At 44.4% G+C, this 16885-nt stretch overlaps 1 protein-coding gene across 2 annotated transcripts in view; it reads left to right on the top strand.

Annotated features, from left to right (window-relative positions):
• Positions 1-16885, top strand: part of LOC138645813 (oocyte zinc finger protein XlCOF7.1-like) — a 160105-nt gene that overhangs the window by 73341 nt on the left and 69879 nt on the right. Inside the window, exon 1 of one of the 2 annotated variants that reach the window (XM_069735330.1) lies at positions 9959-10080. The exons of the other annotated variant lie outside the window; for it this stretch is intronic. The gene's annotated coding sequence lies outside the window, so the exon portion shown is untranslated. Of the gene's footprint in view, positions 1-9958; positions 10081-16885 lie in introns of those variants that run through there. 2 annotated transcript variants of the gene reach the window in all.

Here is a 16885-nt window from a genome sequence, read left to right as displayed (position 1 = left end):
TTCCTAAGCCGATTTTTCTGGTGGCCAACTTGCCTGAAGGATACCGAGGACTATGTTCTCTCTTGCGAGGTATGTGCTCGTTACAAGACTCCTCATGTGGCACCTACGGGTGTTATAAACTTAGTGCTAAGTGCAGTGGAGACAAGTATCATGGGTCAGAAAAGAGGCCGAGAGACAACAGGTTAAGAGTTCAATAATATTTATGATGGTATGCAGGTAAACAGCTATGACAGAGCTGGATAAGCAGTAAGCACGTGTACAGACCGTGGAAGTCCAAGTATGTCAGATCCAGAGACCTGGAGACCAGGCCAGGCCTCCTAGCAGGGAACAGTCTAGCAGCAGAGACGAGTGCAGAGCAGATCCAGGGAAACAAGTCTTACGATGAAGAGATGTAGATCCGGAGACAGATGGGGTATCCCAAGGTAACGAAGAAACCAGCAAGATAGCAGTTCTTCCAGCTTGATCACAAGTCCAGGAACAAGATACTCAAGCAATGAGTAATATACAGAGCTCCCTTATATACACCACAGACAGGAACAAGGAAAGTCTGACAGGAAGCAAGATGGCCCCCGTGAGGCCAGTGACTCCATCTTAGGTAAGGGCTAAAGTAACCGAACTGAGGGCAACAGCAGACAGGAACAGATGTATAGTCCAAATCCTTACAACGGGTCTTCTGCAACCATTACCTGTTCCGTCCCACTTTTGGGGGTCTATATCAATGCAAACAGGAACACATGGGCTACTTGCACAGTGAACAAGTCTGTAAGAACATGTTCACACACCACCAAGAAACCTGAAGACACAAAAGAGAATGGTAAAACCAAAAACACTCAGTTTGAAAAAATGTTTGCAGTAATCCGCAAGTGCTAGTAAAAGATGTAAATAACAGGGTATTTGGTTGATACGTGTGCACATGGATTTTTCCTCTCTGAACCCTGTTCACACAGGTAATATACAGATGATCAGGTTTTTAAATACATCAGATAGGGATTGCATACATTAGTTAGGACTGCTCTGATATGGGTATACCGTGAAGATTGGTAGAGCAGCTTAGTATACATTTTTTGCAAAAAACGTATCAACCAAATACCCTGTTATTTACATCTTTTACTAGCACTTGCGGATTACTGCAAACATTTCTTCAAACTGAGTGTTTTTGGTTTTACCATTCTCTTTTGTGTCTTCAGGTTTCTTGGTGGTGTGTGAACATGTTCTTACAGACTTGTTCACTGTGCAAGTAGCCCATGTGTTCCTGTTTCCATAATTGTTCTCTTGTGTCTACAAGACTGGGGAGTTCCACCACTCCTCTTGGGCTAGCTGCACAAAAGCTGTTCTACCCTGTATGCACACATGGATTTTTCCTCTCTGAACCCTGTTCACACAGGTAATATACAGATGATCAGGTTTTTAAATACATCAGATAGGGATTGCATACATTAGTTAGGACTGCTCTGATATGGGTATACCGTGAAGATTGGTAGAGCAGCTTAGTATACATTTTTTGCAAAAAACGTATCAACCAAATACCCTGTTATTTACATCTTTTACTAGCACTTGCGGATTACTGCAAACATTTTTTCAAACTGAGTGTTTTTGGTTTTACCATTCTCTTTTGTGTCTTCAGGTCTATATCAATGCACCGGCCTCCACTCAGCTAAAGATAGAAGTTATACAGAATGTCTTTTGGTTGCATGGGGTCCCGGATAAGATCATCTCTGACCGTGGATTCTGGAAGGGGTTTTTCTCTGCACTCAATATTAATGTTTGTCTCTCTTCCGCTTACCATCCCTAGACAAATGGTCAGACTGAGTGTACTAACCAGACGCTGGAACAATATCTAAGATGCTATGTCAGCCATCTCTAGGATGATTGGTTGGAGTTGCTGCCGTTAGCCGAATTTTCATATAACAATTCTCAGAGCGCCTCCACTAAATTTACACCTTTCTTTGCCAATCTGGGTTATCATCCGTGTATCTTACCTAGGTCTCCGATTAATTCTCCGGTTCCAGCAGTGGAAGAAAGGCTGAATGCGATGAGGCAAAATCTGGAGGTTCTGAAGGAATCCCTGACCACAGCTCAAGAACGTTATAAGAGATCGGCTGATAGATTCCGTAAACCTGCACCCATATTCAAGGTAGGAGATTGCGTGTGGTTGGCAACTAAGAATCTGAAGTTAAACATTCCTTCACAAAAACTTGGACAGAAATGTATTGGCCCTTTCAAGATCAACAGTATTGTGAGCTCTGTGGCCTGCCGTCTGAAGCTGCCTATGACTATGAAGGTACACCCAGTTTTCCATGTATCTTTAATAAAGCCTGTATCTCCTAATACCTTCCAGGGATGTGTTGTGCCACCTCCACAGCCTGTGGTGATTGATGGGCAAGAACAATTTGTGGTGGAGGAAATTATTGATTCCAGGATTTGCAGGAATCGGCTCCAATATCTGATAAGATGGCAGGGATATCCCCCTGAGGAAGACTCTTGGGAACATGTGGAAAACGTCAATGCCCAACAGAAGATTTCTCGTTTTCATCAGATTCCCTGAAAAACCAGGTCCAGGATTGTCCTGAGACCGCTTCTAAGGAGGGAGTAATGTCAGGACTCTGAACATTTTTTTATTACCTTTTGTGCATTACTGCCCTTTTTCAAGATGGTGTCTTTGGTCTCATGTGCACTCTGTCTTCCTGCTATATAACTCCAACCCAGCCTTTAGTCTGTGCTAGAGTATTCTGCCTTGCATCCAGCTTCTGACCCTGGTGGCTTCCTGGCTTTGTACCTACTCCTGTGAACCTGTGTGGAGATCCTGCTACTCTGCTCTGAGTTCCTGCTGCATACACCGGTTTCCAGTAATCCTCCTTCATCTGGCTACTTGTGTTGACTTGCATTTGCTGGACATGTAAGCTGTTGCTGCTTTGCTTAAACCTGAGATTATCCCCCAAGCCTTCCTGGTTGAGATAAGACTTTGCTTGATCTGCCTTATAAGCATATTTATGTGTTTGGACTAAACAAGGACTTATTCGTGTAAAGGTATCCTCAAGGATACCTTTGCATCCTAGACTTTCTGCTTGATGTCATTTTCCTCTGAAGCTCCCTATAGACTGCTAAGCTGTGTTTAATATTTACACCAAGTGTTGTGGACTTGAGTTTCTCTCTGCACCTGTTTGAATCACCGTGTAATAATATAGACTTTACCACTTATAAAACTGTGTCCTGTAGTTGTCTTGTTCCACGCAAAGAGTCTCCTGAGTTTTCCCTCATAATTATTACAGCCATGTTCCTGGGCTAGGACCCCTGTAGCATATCCCTGCATTTCTGTGCAATAAAGGAGAAAAAGTTTTGTATATTCTGGGGTACCTAGGGCTGAAGCAGAGACAATTGCCAGTTTCAGTGAGTAAAAACTGTCTAATGCTTCCTGACTGAGGTGAAAAGGTTGTGTGGGTAGACAATCATAGAGTGGCTGCATGAGGATGGATGCAGAGTGAATCCAAGGCCTACAATATGATGCCAACCCCAAGAAAGTGTGTAGACGTTGAATCCCTGTGGGAGGCTTTAGTAGTTCAATTGCCCTTTTCCTCTGTCAGGTGGCGTGCTCCCTGTAATATGCAATGTCCCAGAAATACAACCTTTAGTTGACAAAACTGTAACTTTTTTCTGGAAGCTTTATACCCTTTGGAAGCAAGATGTAGGAGCAGTGAGATTGTAGCTGCACAGCATACATCTCTGTTATGATGGCAATCCAGTGACACAGTGTGCCAGCAATCAGAGCACATACAGTGATCTGACAATAACCCAAAAACAATAGAACGAGCTCTGAGACGTGGAATCTCTGTAGACCGCAATACCTGAACCTATCCTAAACACAGCTAAAGGCAGCTGTGGATTGCGCCTGACACTACATATGCAACTCGGCACAGCCTGAGGAACTGACTAGCCTGAAGATAGAAAAACAAGCCTGGCTTGCCTCAGAGAAATACCCCAAAGGAAAAGGCAGCCCCCCACATATAATGACTGTTAGCAAGATGAAAAGACAAAACGTAGGGATGAAATAGATTCAGCAAAGTGAGGCCCGATATTCTAGATAGAGCGAGGATAGCAAAGAGAACTTTGCAGTCTACAAAAAACCCTAAAACAAAAAACCACGCAAAGGGGGCAAAAAGACCCACCGTGCCGAACTAACGGCACGGCGGTACACCCTTTGCGTCTCAGAGCTACCAGCAAAACAAATAGACAAGCTGGACAGAAAAAATAGCAACAAAAGCAAAGAAGCACTTATCTAAGCAGAGCAGCAAGCCACAGGAAAGATCCAAAGCTCAGATCCAACACTGGAACATTGACAAGGAGCAAGGAAGACAGAATCAGGTGGAGTTAAATAACAAAGCAGCCAACGAGCTCACCAGAACACCTGAGGGAGGAAGCCCAGAAGCTGCAGTACCACCCGTGACCACAGGAGTGAATTCAGCCACAGAATTCACAACAGTACCCCCCCCCCCTTGAGGAGGGGTCACCGAACCCTCACCAGAGCCCCCAGGCCGACCAGGATGAGCCACATGAAAGGCACGAACAAGATCTGGAGCATGGACATCAGAGGCAAAGACCCAGGAATTATCTTCCTGAGCATAACCCTTCCATTTAACCAGATACTGGAGTTTCCGTCTAGAGACACGAGAATCCAAAATTTTCTCCACAATATACTCCAATTCCCCCTCCACCAAAACCGGGGCAGGAGGCTCAACAGATGGAACCATAGGTGCCACGTATCTCCGCAACAACGACCTATGGAATACATTATGTATGGAAAAGGAGTCCGGGAGGGTCAGACGAAAGGACACAGGATTGAGAATCTCAGAAATCCTATACGGACCAATAAAACGAGGTTTAAATTTAGGAGAGGAAACCTTCATAGGAATATGACGAGAAGATAACCAAACTAGATCCCCAACACGAAGTCGGGGACCCACACGGCGTCTGCGATTAGCGAAAAGTTGAGCCTTCTCCTGGGACAAGGTCAAATTGTCCACTACCTGAGTCCAGATCTGCTGCAACCTGTCTACCACAGAATCCACACCAGGACAGTCCGAAGACTCAACCTGTCCTGAAGAGAAACGAGGATGGAACCCAGAATTGCAGAAAAATGGAGAGACCAAGGTAGCCGAGCTGGCCCGATTATTAAGGGCGAACTCAGCCAACGGCAAAAAGGACACCCAATCATCCTGGTCTGCAGAAACAAAACATCTCAGATATGTTTCCAAGGTCTGATTGGTTCGTTCGGTCTGGCCATTAGTCTGAGGATGGAAAGCCGAGGAAAAAGATAGGTCAATGCCCATCCTACCACAAAAGGCTCGCCAGAACCTCGAAACAAACTGGGAACCTCTGTCAGAAACAATATTCTCAGGAATGCCATGCAAACGAACCACATGCTGGAAGAACAAAGGCACCAAATCAGAGGAGGAAGGCAATTTAACCAAGGGCACCAGATGGACCATTTTAGAAAAGCGATCACAGACCACCCAAATGACCGACATCTTTTGAGAAATGGGAAGGTCAAAAATGAAATCCATCGAAATATGTGTCCAAGGCCTCTTCGGGATCGGCAAGGGCAAAAGCAACCCACTGGCACGTGAACAGCAGGGCTTAGCCCTAGCACAAATCCCACAGGACTGCACAAAAGTACGTACATCCCGTGACAGAGATGGCCACCAGAAGGATCTAGCCACTAACTCTCTGGTACCAAAGATTCCAGGATGACCAGCCAACACCGAACAATGAAGTTCAGAGATAACTTTACTAGTCCACCTATCAGGGACGAACAGTTTCTCCGCCGGACAACGATCGGGTTTATTAGCCTGAAATTTTTGCAACACTCGCCGCAAATCAGGGGAGATGGCAGACACAATGACTCCTTCCTTGAGGATACTCGCCGGCTCAGATAAACCCGGAGAGTCGGGCACAAAACTCCTAGACAGAGCATCCGCCTTCACATTTTTAGAGCCCGGAAGGTACGAAATCACAAAATCGAAGCGATCAAAAAATAACGACCAACGGGCCTGTCTAGGATTCAAGCGCTTGGCAGACTCGAGATAAGTAAGGTTCTTATGACCAGTCAATACCACCACGCGATGCTTAGCTCCTTCAAGCCAATGACGCCACTCCTCGAATGCCCACTTCATGGCCAGCAACTCTCGGTTGCCCACATCATAATTACGCTCAGCAGCAGAAAACTTCCTGGAAAAGAAAGCACATGGTTTCAACACTGAGCAACCAGAACCTCTCTGTGACAAAACCGCTCCTGCTCCAATCTCAGAAGCATCAACCTCGACCTGGAACGGAAGAGAAACATCTGGTTGACACAACACAGGGGCAGAACAAAAACGATGCTTCAACTCCTGAAAAGCTTCCACGGCAGCAGAAGACCAATTAACCAAATCAGCACCCTTCTTGGTCAAATCGGTCAATGGTTTGGCAATGCTAGAAAAATTACAGATGAAGCGACGATAAAAATTAGCAAATCCATCTCGATAGTAGAAGGGGAAAAGATGAACCCCAAAAATGAAACTTTCTGCACACCGAAGAGACACTTTGATCCCTTCACGAACAAAGAATTAGCACGCAGGACCTGGAAAACCATTCTGACCTGCTTCACATGAGACTCCCAATCATCTGAGAAGATCAAAATGTCACCCACGTAAACAATCAGGAATTTATCCAGATACCCACGGAAGATGTCATGCATAAAAGACTGAAACACAGATGGAGCATTGGCAAGTCCGAACGGCATCACTAGATACTCAAAATGACCCTCGGGCGTATTAAATGCAGTTTTCCATTCATCTCCTTGCCTGATTCTCACCAGATTATACGCACCACGAAGATCTATCTTAGTGAACCAACTAGCCCCCTTAATCCGAGCAAACAAGTCAGATAACAATGGCAAGGGATACTGAAATTTAACAGTGATCTTATTAAGAAGGCGGTAATCAATACACGGTCTCAGCGAACCATCCTTCTTGGCTACAAATAAGAACCCTGCTCCCAGTGGTGATGACGATGGGCGAATATGTCCCTTCTCCAGGGATTCCTTCACATAACTGCGCATAGCGGCGTGTTCAGGCACGGATAAATTAAATATACGACCTTTAGGGAATTTACTACCAGGAATCAAATTGATAGCACAATCACAATCCCTATGCGGAGGTAGGGCATCGGACTTGGACTCTTCAAATACATCCTGATAATCAGACAAGAACTCTGGGACCTCAGAAGGAGTGGATGACGAAATAGAAAAAAAAAAATGGAACATCACCATGTACCCCCTGACAACCCCAGCTGGATACCGACATAGAGTTCCAATCCAATACTGGATTATGGGTTTGTAGCCATGGCAACCCCAACACGACCACATCATGCAGATTATGTAGCACCAGAAAGCGAATAACTTCCTGATGTGCAGGAGCCATGCACATGGTCAGCTGGGCCCAGTACTGAGGTTTATTCTTGGCCAAAGGTGTAGCATCAATTCCTCTCAACGGAATAGGACACCGCAAAGGCTCCAAGAAAAACCCACAACGTTTAGCATAATCCAAATCCATCAGATTCAGGGCAGCGCCTGAATCCACAAACGCCATGACAGAATACGATGACAAAGAGCATAACAAGGTAATGGACAGAAGGAATTTGGACTGTACAGTACCAATGACGGCAGACCTATCGAACCGCTTAGTGCGCTTAGGACAATCGGAAATAGCATGAGTGGAATCACCACAGTAGAAACACAGCCCATTCAGACGTCTGTGTTCTTGCCGTTCAACTCTGGTCATAGTCCTATCGCACTGCATAGGCTCAGGTTTAATCTCAGACAATACCGCCAGATGGTGCACAGATTTACGCTCGCGCAAGCGACGACCGATCTGAATGGCCAAAGACATAGACTCATTCAAACCAGCAGGCATAGGAAAACCCACCATGACATCCTTAAGAGCCTCAAGAGACCCTTTCTGAACAAAGCTGCCAGCGCAGATTCATTCCACAGAGTGAGTACTGACCACTTCCTAAATTTCTGACAATATACTTCTATATCATCCTGACCCTGGCACAAAGCCAGCAAATTTTTCTCAGCCTGATCCACTGAATTAGGCTCATCGTACAGTAATCCGAGCGCCAGGAAAAACGCATCGACACTACTCAATGCAGGGTCTCCTGGCGCAAGAGAAAATGCCCAGTCCTGAGGGTCGCTGCGCAAAAAAGAAATAATAATCAAAACCTGTTGAACTGAATTACCAGAAGAATGAGGTTTCAAGGCCAGAAATAGCTTACAATTATTTTTGAAGCTCAGAAACTTAGTTCTATCACCAAAAAACAAATCAGGAATAGGAATTCTTGGTTCTAGCATAGATTTCTGATCAATAGTATCTTGAATCTTTTGTACATTTATAACGAGATTATCCATTGAAGAGCACAGACCCTGAATATCCATGTCCACAGCTGTGTCCTGAAGCACCCAAATGTCTAGGGGAAAAAAAAGACTGAACACAGAGCTGAGAAAAAAAAATGATGTCAGAACTTCTTTTTTCCCCTCTATTGAGAATCATTAGTATGGCTCCTTGTACTGTTATGATGGCAATCCAGTGACACAGTGTGCCAGCAATCAGAGCACATACAGTGATCTGACAATAACCCAAAAACAATAGAACGAGCTCTGAGACGTGGAATCTCTGTAGACCGCAATACCTGAACCTATCCTAAACACAACTAAAGGCAGCTGTGGATTGCGCCTGACACTACCTATGCAACTCGGCACAGCCTGAGGAACTGACTAGCCTGAAGATAGAAAAACAAGCCTGGCTTGCCTCAGAGAAATACCCCAAAGGAAAAGGCAGCCCCCCACATATAATGACTGTTAGCAAGATGAAAAGACAAAACGTAGGGATGAAATAGATTCAGCAAAGTGAGGCCCGATATTCTAGATAGAGCGAGGATAGCAAAGAGAACTTTGCAGTCTACAAAAAACCCTAAAACAAAAAACCACGCAAAGGGGGCAAAAAGACCCACCGTGCCGAACTAACGGCACGGCGGTACACCCTTTGCGTCTCAGAGCTACCAGCAAAACGAATAGACAAGCTGGACAGAAAAAATAGCAACAAAAGCAAAGAAGCACTTATCTAAGCAGAGCAGCAGGCCACAGGAAAGATCCAAAGCTCAGATCCAACACTGGAACATTGACAAGGAGCAAAGAAGACAGAATCAGGTGGAGTTAAATAACAAAGCAGCCAACGAGCTCACCAGAACACCTGAGGGAGGAAGCCCAGAAGCTGCAGTACCACCCGTGACCACAGGAGTGAATTCAGCCACAGAATTCACAACACATCTCTATTTGGGGCACAAAGGAGTAGGTCATCCACATACTGGAGTAGGACTACCTCAGCATGTGGAATAATCCAATCCTGCAAAACAAGTTCCAATGCTGCAGTATACAGGTTGGAGAGTTGTGGGCTCCTTGTGGTAACATCATCCAAGTATACTGCTGGCCCCTGAAAGTGAACGCAAAAAGATATTGACAGTCCTGGTGCAGGGGCACAGAGAAGTAGGCATTTGCGAGGTCAATGCAGGTGAAGCAAGCTTCCGTTGTCAGGATCTGTGACATAATTGTATGTGGGTTTGGTACCACTGGTGTGAGTAATTCAGTGACTGCATTTTTGGCCCTAAGGTCATGGACCATTCTGTACGTGACCGGCTCCCCTTTCCTACCCTTTTTCTTTACTGGAAATAGGGGAGTCTTTGCTACAGACTTTGTAGATTTTACGGCCCCAGAAGCAATTAGGTCTGTTTTATTCTTTCCTATTGCTTCTTCCTGAGCAGCACTCAAAGGGTACTGTCTAACTTGGGGTTGTTTTGCTCCTGGTTTTAAGTTAATCATTACCGGAGGAACTGGCATATATGTCGATATCAGTTTTAGACTTTGCCCATAGCATATCTGGGACTCATCGCCTTCAGGTGGGGACGGGGAGTCTGATACATGCAGACACGCCAGTACTTTACACACTGTGGATTCTGGAATTCCAGCTGTCAGCTTAACGGTACCGTCAGGTTCGTACATTATATGTGCTTGCAGTACGTCAGAACCTAGCAAATTAACAGGTGATTTGTCACTGATCAGTAGCCTTGTGAGACATGTGTGGTCAACTAATCGGAGGGGCAATGGTTTAGTCAATTTACATTCTTGGATCAGTCCCTCAAAACCTAGAGTGTAGAGGGTATTGTCTGATTTGACATGTTCCTGACGGATTACTGTTTTGGCTGCCCCCATATCCACCAGGAATGGGATTTTTCTACCATCTGGGAGATGTACTGGGACTACCCCTTGTGGGCTTGGGTGTGAGGGTGCCCTAAGGGGGTAGATGGCTACGGGGTTGCCTGTTTCCTATTGTGGGTTTTGGGTTGGAGCGTCCGTCTTGGGCTGGTTCTCTTTTCTGGGTGCTCTGCACTGACGGCTGATGTGCCCCCTTTTCCCACAGTTATAGCACTCAATCTGTCGTCGGTCTTTTTTGGCAGAATTAGTCCTGTGACCGTCCTGAACGTCATTGGAAGCATAATGTATCTGTATTGGCTTTGTTTTCTGATCTAGTTCAACCCCTTTTGCCACCCGCACCAATTACTCTATTGGACAAGTTCTCCAGTCGGGCTTAGCTGTTTGGACCCTTTGTCTGAGCTGTGGCTTAAGCCCTGCTATAAATGCCCCATGGAAAAGCTTTCTACCAACTTCTCCCGTTTGTTCATAACCCAAACCTGCGTGTCTCAGTTTCAAGTTCCCCCAAAAATGGTCTACTGTGTCAATGGGGCCCTGTACTACATCCAGAAGAGAAATTGTGGATTCCCCCACCCTTGCCTGGCACCATGTATGTAGTCTTTTTAGGAAGTGCACCCCCGATTCTACAGTTTTGACATAATACGCTCCCAACTCCTCTTCTAAAAGATATGATCTCCCTGCCCTCGTTATTGCCTCCAAAACTGACTCCATTCTTGCGTCCCCAATTTTCCCCCTTAAGATGAACTCCTGCCCATGTACACGTGTACAGTTAAGTCCATATATATTTGGACAGAGACAACATTTTTCCAATTTTGGTTATAGAAATTACCACAATGAATTTTAAACAAAACAATTCAGATGCAGTTGAAGTTCAGACTTTCAGCTTTCATTTGAGGGTAGCCACATTAAAATTGGATGAAGGGTTTAGGAGTTTCAGCTCCTTAACATGTGCCACCCTGTTTTTAAAGGGACCAAAAGTAATTGGACAATTGACTCAAAGGCTATTTCATGGACAGGTGTGGGCAATCCCTTCGTTATGTAATTCTCAATTAAGCAGATAAAAGGCCTGGAGTTGATTTGAGGTGTGGTGCTTGCATTTGGAATGTTTTGCTGTGAAGTAAAGATGCGGTCAAAGGAGCTCTCAGTGCAGGTGAAACAAGCCATCCTTAAGCTGCGAAAACAGAAAAAACCCATCCGAGAAATTGGTACAATATTAGGAGTGGCAAAATCTACAGTTTGGTCCATCCTGAGAAAGCAAGAAAGCACTGGTGAACTCATCAATGCAAAATGACCTGGGCGCCCACGGAAGACAACAGTGGTGGATGATCGCAGAATAATCTCCATGGTGAAGAGAAACCCCTTCAAAACAGCCAACCAAGTGACCAACACTCTCCAGGAGGTCGGCGTATCAATATCCAAATCTACCAAAAAGAGAAGACTGCATGAAAGCAAATACAGAGGGTTCACTGCACGGTGCAAGCCACTCATAAGCATCAAGAATAAAAAGGCTAGACTGGACTTTGCTAAAAAAACATCTAAAAAAGCCAGCACAGTTCTGGAAGAACATTCTTTGGACAGATGAAACCAAGATCAACCTCTACCAGAATGATGGAAAGAGAAAAGTATGGCGAAGGCGTGGTACAGCTTATGATCCAAAGCATACCACATCATCTGTAAAACATGGCGGAGGCAGTGTGATGGCTTGGGCATGCATGGCTGCCAGTGGCACTGGGGCACTAGTGTTTATTGATGATGTGGCACAGGACAGAAGGAGCCGAATGAATTCTGAGGTATTCAGAGACATACTGTGTGCTCAGATCCCGCCAAATGCAGCCAAACTGATTGGTCGTCGTTTCATTCTACAGATGGACAATGACCCAAAACATAAAGCCAAAGCAACCCAGGAGTTTATTAAAGCAAAGAAGTGAAATATTCTTGAATGGCCAAGTCAGTCACCTGATCTAAACCCAATTGAGCAGCATTTCACTTGTTAAAGACTAAACTTCAGACAGAAAGGCCCACAAACAAACAGCAACTGAAAACCACCACAGTGAAGGCCTGGCAGAGCTTCAAAAAGAAGGAAACACAGCGTCTGGTGATGTCCATGAGTTCAAGACTTCAGTCAGTCATTGCCAACAAAGGGTTTTCAACCAAGTACTAGACATGAACATTTTATTTAAAATTATTTAACCCCTTCATGACCAGGGGATTTTTCGTTTTTCCGTGTTCGTTTTTCGCTCCCCTCCTTCCCAGAGCCATAACTTTTTTATTTTTCCGTCAATTTGGCCATGTGAGGGCTTATTTTTTGCGGGACGAGTTGTACTTTTGAACGACATCATTGGTTTTAACATGTCGTGTACTAGAAAACGGGAAAAAAATTCCACGTGCGGTGAAATTGCAAAAAAAGTGCAATCCCACATTGGTTTTTTGTTTGGCTTTTTTGCTAGGTTCACTAAATGCTAAAAATGACCTGCCATTATGATTCTCCAGGTCATTACGAGTTCATAGACACCAAACATGACTAGGTTATTTTTTATCTAAGTGGTGAAAAAAAATTCCAAACTTTGCTAAAAAAAAAAAAAAAAAAAATTGCGCCATTTTCCGATACTCGTAGCGTCTCCATTTTTCGTGATCTGGGGTCGGTTGAGGGCTTATTTTTTGCGTGCCGAGATGACGTTTTTAATGATAGCATTTCGGTGCAGATACGTTCTTTTGATCGCCCGTTATTGCATTTTAATGCAATGTCGCGGCGACCAAAAAAACGTAATTCTGGCGTTTCGAGTTTTTTTCCCGCTACGCTGTTTAGCGATCAGGTTAATACTTTTTTTTATTTGATAGATCGGGCAATTCTGAGCGCGGCGATACCAAATATGCGTAGATTTGATATTTTTTTTATTGATTTATTTTGATTGGGGCGAAAGGGGGGTGATTTAAACTTTTATGTTTTTTTTATTTTTTTCACATTTTTTTAAACTTTTTTTTTTTAACTTTTGCCATGCTTCAATAGCCTCCATGAGAGGCTAGAAGCAGGCACAAGCCGATCGGCTCTGCTACATAGCAGCGATCTGCTGATCGCTGCTATGTAGCAGAATTGCACGTGTGCTGTGAGCGCCGACCACAGGGTGGCGCTCACAGCGACGGGCAATCAGTAACCATAGAGGTCTCAAGGACCTCTATGGCTACAATGGAGACGCATCGCCGACCCCCGGACATGTGACGGGGGTCGGCGATGACGTCATTTCCGGCCGCCCGGCCGGAAGCGGTAGTTAAATGCCGCTGTCTGCGTTTGACAGCGGCATTTAACTAGTTAATAGGTGCGGGCAGATCGCGATTCTGCCCGCGCCTATTACGGGCACATGTCAGCTGTTCAAAACAGCTGACATGTCCCGGCTTTGGTGCGGGCTCACCGCGGAGCCCTGCATCAAAGCAGGGGAGCCGGCATCGGACGGTATAGTACGTCCGATGCCGGTAAGGGGTTAATCTGTCCAATTACTTTTGGTCCCTTTAAAAACAGGGTGGCACATGTTAAGGAGCGGAAACTCCTAAACCCTTCATCCAATTTTAATGTGGATACCCTCAAATGAAAGCTGAAAGTCTGAACTTCAACTGCATCTGAATTGTTTTGTTTAAAATTCATTGTGGTAATGTCTATAACCAAAATTAGAAAAATGTTGTCTCTGTCCAAATATATATGGACTTTACTGTATGTATTATTCTGTCCCACCATCCATCTATAGAAGGCCATTGGCAAGTCAAATGGGTCTGGGGCATCCTTGATTAGTGTCATGTGGTCTTTTATAGATGGATGGTAGGACTGAATAATACCTGCATTAGAAATATATATGTGAATTAAAGAATCTATTAAAATGGTCCCTGATTTCCCCATCATGGGTTTGATGCAGGGCATCACTATCTGTGTATTTTAAGTGTCAGATCAGTGGCTCAAAGGCATTTAACCCCTTTAAAAACATCAGTTACTTATTCAAATCTGTGGAAATGGGCCGTTTGCCCACTTTGATGCCAGTTCTGGTGCCCAGAACCCATTTGGGTCAGGCTGGAGGGACCTGGGTTTAATGCAGGGCATCACTGTCTGTATATTTTAAGAGTCAGATCAGTGACCCAAAGTTATTTAACCGCTTAAAAGCATCAGTTACTTATTCAAATCTGCAAAAATGGACTGTTTGCCCATGTTTGTGCCCAGAACCCATTTGGGTCAGGCTGGAGGGACCTAGGTTTGATGCAGGGCATCACTATCTGTGTATTTTCAGGGTATGTGCACACGTCCGGAATGCATGCAGAATTTTCCTGAGATAAACCTGAGGTTTTCCGCAGGAATTCTGCATGTGTTTTTTTTTAGCGTTTTTTGTGCGGTTTTGATGCATTTTTATTTGCCCTTTTTTTTTTTTTTTTTGCGTTTTCCTGACACTTCAAAACAATGGGAAATCCGCAAAAATAATGAACATGATGCTTCTTTTCCCGCAATGCGTTTTTTTTTTTGCAGAAAAAAACGCATCATGTGCACAAAAAATGCAGAATACATTCTATATGATTGGATGCATTTTTTTATGTGTTTTTATCTCGAAAAAGCGTGCAAAAAATGCGAAAATTCCTGACCGTGTGCACATACCCCCAATAGTACTTATTCAAATCTGTGAAAATGGGTTGTTTGCCCACTTTGATGCCAGTTCTGATGCCCAGAACCCATTTGGTCCAGGCTGTAAATAACTGGTTTTGATGTGGGGCGCCCTGTTCTATATGTATGCACTGTGGTATCAGTGGCCCAAAGGCATTTAACCCTTTCTTCAGCGCTCTTTGGTGCCCACTTTGATGCCCATTTTTGTGCCAGTTTTATTGTTTTTGTAGCCGTTTATAAGTGTATTCACATCACGGCGCCTCACTGCATTGTCTTTTATTATTGTGATGCTTATTTTTTGTTGTTAAACCTACAAAAAACAGAAAAGAAAAAATTGCCGAATAAGAAACTGAAGGAATAAGAAACCAACTTCAGCCTCGTAGGATATGTTATGTTTGTATTGATGTTTCCAATTGTCACAGTCTGTTATGTGCCCCATACACTGCGGCCATATGCTAGTAATGTATTCTCCATATGGAGGGCTAGAGACTGATTATACGGGTATTCCCATCTCCAAGATCCTGTCCCAATATGATATAATATTAGCTAATACCTCCAGTTAGATATATAATATAGTTCTTCTGATTAGCTATGTCGCAGGTAGGGTTGAGCGAAACGGATCGGTCATTTTCATAAGTCGCCGACTTTTGGCAAAGTCGGGTTTCATGAAACCCGATCCCTGTGTGGGGTCGGCCACGCAGTCGGCGACCTATGCGCCAAAGTCACGTTTCTATGACGCGTTCAGCGCCATTTTTCAGCCAATGAAGGTGGACGCAGAGTGTGGGCAGCGTGATGACATAGGTCTCAGTCCCCACCATCTTAGAGAAGGGCATTACAGTGATTAGCTTGCTTTATGCGGCGTCACAGGGGCTATAAAGGGGCGTTCCCGCCAACCGCCATGTTACTGCTGCTGATCTGTGTATAGGGAGAGGTTGCTGCCGCTTCGTCAGAAGCAGGGATAGCGTTAGGCAGGGTACATTAACCCCCAAACCACTTGTGCTGTAGCGATTTACACTGTCCAACACCATCTTTTGTTTGCAGGGACAGTGGAGGCTAGATTTTTGTTCCTCAGCTCTGTAGCTCATTGGGCTGCCCTAGAAGGCTCCCTGATAGCTGCATTGCTGTTTGTACGCCGCTGTGCAAACCAACTGCTTTATTCAAGGCACAAATCCTGTTGCTCCTTCCTTTCTGTACAGCTATCTTGTTTATTTGTCCACACTTTAGTCCTTTTTATTGCTGCCTGACATACTTTTCTGAGATTACTGTAGGGAGATAGTAATTGTAGTACAGTCCCTTTTTTTTGTTATATCTCTTCAAGCCACTTTCTGCCACAGAAAATATACTCTAATACAGTGGCCCAGATTTATTCACTAGTCTCCCTGAAGAAAAAAAGGGGCAGATTAAAATTGGCAAATCTGCATCAGTGCCAGTCCTGTCTGTGGCATGTCTTTCATTTTCTGCCACAGAAAACTTACTGTATAACAGTGGGCCTGATTTCTTCACATTTCTCCCAGAAAAAAAATAAAACAAGTGGGACATTAAGATTGGCAAATCTGCATCACTGCCAGTCCTGTCTGTGACATCTGTCTTTCATTTTCTACCACTGAAAATATACTGTATTACAGTGGGCCTGATTTCTTCAATATTCTCCCAGAAAAAATAAAAAGGGGGAGATTTTTATTGGTAGTGTGTGCATCTGTGTCAGTCCTGTTAGTGCCATATCTATCTGCCACTTAAGCTGTATACGGTTATACAGTGGGCCTGATTTTCCCTGCAGTCTCACCCACCTATAAAAGGAGATATAAATTCACCACAAGTTTGAGTACACCTTGTAACTGGTTTTACAGTAACAAATACCGTTTGTTTGTTTGTTTGGTTACGTTTTTCAAACAATGAGGAAGTCCGGTGGAAGACGTCGTGGCCATGGGCGGTCATTGCCAGCTGGTAATGAT

Source organism: Ranitomeya imitator, chromosome 7 (genome assembly GCF_032444005.1).
Source record: "Ranitomeya imitator isolate aRanImi1 chromosome 7, aRanImi1.pri, whole genome shotgun sequence".
Lineage (NCBI taxonomy): Eukaryota > Metazoa > Chordata > Amphibia > Anura > Dendrobatidae > Ranitomeya > Ranitomeya imitator.
This window is presented reverse-complemented; position numbering and strand designations above follow the sequence as displayed.